The sequence below is a fragment of the Sinocyclocheilus anshuiensis genome, unplaced genomic scaffold (assembly GCF_001515605.1).
Source record: "Sinocyclocheilus anshuiensis isolate Anshui unplaced genomic scaffold, SAMN03320099.WGS_v1.1 scaffold171, whole genome shotgun sequence".
Taxonomy (NCBI): domain Eukaryota; kingdom Metazoa; phylum Chordata; class Actinopteri; order Cypriniformes; family Cyprinidae; genus Sinocyclocheilus; species Sinocyclocheilus anshuiensis.
In genome coordinates, this window is record NW_015549561.1 from 351545 (window position 1) to 354375 (window position 2831).

The 2831-nt window shown below is 34.3% G+C and overlaps 1 protein-coding gene across 1 annotated transcript in view; it reads left to right on the plus strand.

The window, feature by feature from the left end:
* LOC107657174 (protein NDRG2-like) overlaps window positions 1–2831 on the plus strand; it is a 38410-nt gene that overhangs the window by 1791 nt on the left and 33788 nt on the right. The window lies entirely within an intron of this gene.

A 2831-nucleotide genomic window follows, 5' to 3' on the forward strand; every position in this document is an offset into this window, starting at 1 on the left:
AGATAGATAGATAGATAGATGGATAGATAGATAGATAGATGATGGATAGATATATACTAGTGGTTGTAGTGAATCTGTCAGAGATTGTCTGGCTGCTGTTCTCTAGCTGGTCTGATGAATGCGGCTCATCGCTGTGGGAAACACAGGACACAGCAACACAACACTGAGCGCTTTGGCGTCTCTCAGCGTCTCCATGGCGGCTCCTGCGGCTCGTTTTCTGTTCTTTTGTCATCAAAATTTGTAGATGAACAAACACAGAGACGAAGCCAAGAGCAAACGGATGAACACACACACTGCCCAGATCCACTGTGAGCTGCTGCTGATGGGAAGAGACTGGTTACTATTAATACTTTCTCATTTCAGAATGTGTTTGTGTTACTAGCTCAGTGTGTGTGTGTGTGTGTGTGTGTGTGTGTGTGTGTGTGTGTGTGTGTGTGTGTGTGTTCAACAAAAACAAAACTGTTATGCATGAATGAATTCAATTACTAATGTTATTGAATATTTTGTCCCATAGAGAAATCTTAATGATTTAAGTCTTTTTTTTTTTGTTTTTTTACGTCATAACAGAACAGATTTCAGACAGAAGGGAAACTGATGCTTGGTGTAATTCATGGAAGCCCAGACTTTAAAGTCTGTAGTTTAACTGTGTTATTTCTCTGCACTGGAGTGTCAAGCGGCTCACGCAGAGCTTTAGTTCAGTCAGCACTTGTTTGGAGTTTTTCTCTTTTCATCTTCTGGCAGTGCATCATTAAAACAAGTAGAGCGTTTTTAAAGTCACACCAGAGCAACATCTGACAAATACTGAGTCTCAGCAGCAGGAAAAATGATGAAAGTGCATTTGCTGTCTGGAGCCTTTTATACCCCCCCAAACCACCAAACCACCAAAGTTTATGTAGACAGTTGCAATTATTTAAGTTCAAATTCAATAAGTCTATTTTTAAATTTATTCTCAAAAATAAAATGTCAAATTTACTTTAAATGTGCGTTTTACTTACCACTAAAATAAATCTCTTTTTTTTGTATTTTAGATTATTTATTAACCATGTTTAACTTCTTACTTTTTATTTACCAAAAATAAAAACTTTTATTTATTTTTGCATTATTTATTTTTAACCATTTTGACTTTTTATTTACTTAATAAATATGTATTTTTGCATTCATTCTTTATTAACCATATTTAGCTTTTTAAAATAAAAAGTTTTTTGCATTTATGTTTTCGCTTAATTTAGTTTAACTTACTGTTTTACATTCGAGGAGGTTTTTGTCAGATTTAGCGCAATTTAGCACAGTGTAGTGCCTAAAGCAGAGTAAACCCACACCCAACACAAACGTGCTATATTTCTAATGATCTCTTTTGACGTCTTACTTCACACAAACTCTTTGCGGGTGTTTTCTGAAGCAACCCGAGGTCTCTCAGGGCATCTCAGCCCAACAAGGCTGAACTCTTGAAATAGCACTCAGTTAACACACACTAACCAGTAAATGTCACACTACACCGTCCTCAACTCCGAGTCACTCGCTACAACAAGGACGTTCCTCCAAACGCTCATGAGGTTGTTTCTGTTTCCTTTACACATCATGTTCAGTGAACTGCATTCTTGATTGACAGTACACTGTTTGTAACTTGAAAATGTGATTCTGTCAAGCGGTGTCGTAATGGTTTAGTATGGTTTCCAAACATCGTTTGAGGCTTGCGTAGGTACTCGGCAGTCACATGTGTCCTGATGTCTTGAGGAAAGTAATCCACACCCATAAACAACCGCTGGCCCAGGAATAGCACGGTCGCAACATATCACAGTGTCCTTTATCATAACGCCTAAAAATACAGCCAGACCTCTAAACGTGTCCTGAAACTCAAGCTGCAGATTACTAGAGAAGTCTGCTTCCTCTGTATTTTTGTGTTGTTTTTCAGTCAAATATCTTGAAAGTTGTGAAGCACAATGACTTGATGAAAAAGTCTTGAAAAATGAACTGAGTTTCTGATTAAAGCAAGATGAAATATCTGCCAGCTTGTTTTCTCTTTGAATAATGTTGATTTTTCTGACTCCATTGGTAGATTGTTTTTTTTTTCTTGCTTCAAGCATGAACTCATTTAATTTAGATTATTTTAATTCATTTATTTTTCTTCCTCCAGAAAACTAGACTAAATATCTTATAATTTTTCAAAGTTGAAAATAAAAAAAAGATTGATGGGGTATGTTTTACAAGTTTTAATTTCACATTTAATCCAGTGTGTTACTTGCTGCTTTATTTGTGAAATTTACTAGCAATTTCTGAGAGAATTTTTTAGATTTTTGTACCTGAAAGCAAGACACAAATCGAGTAAGAATGTTTTCAGTGTAAAAGTATCTGCACGTTTTTTTTTTTCTGACCCCATATGAAGTTTCTTGCTTTAGATATAAACTCCCTAAATTCTGATGATTTTTCAGACAATATGAATTCGTATATTAAATAATTTTGCTTCTCAATTAAATGTATGTTTAAGAATGCTACAATAATGCTAAGTATGAAAACCATTTTTTGCAGTGTAGATTTTGTAATCTTTTAAGAATAAACTCACTTTAACTTCCTTTCCAAGTAAAAAAAAAATATATATATATATACAGTAGTCAACATTTGAAGTGGATCAGAGAAATTCATCAAAGTTGTCTTAAGACAAGAACTGGTATTGTTTTGGTTTTAGGACATCTTTGATGAAAGGTTTTGATCCACTTCAAATGTTGACTACTGTAGTGCAAATATCTGCTGCCAATATTTAAATAACTAGATTGTGCAGACATATACTTTAGCACATATTGATTTTCTTTTTTTTTTTTTTTTTTTTTTTATTT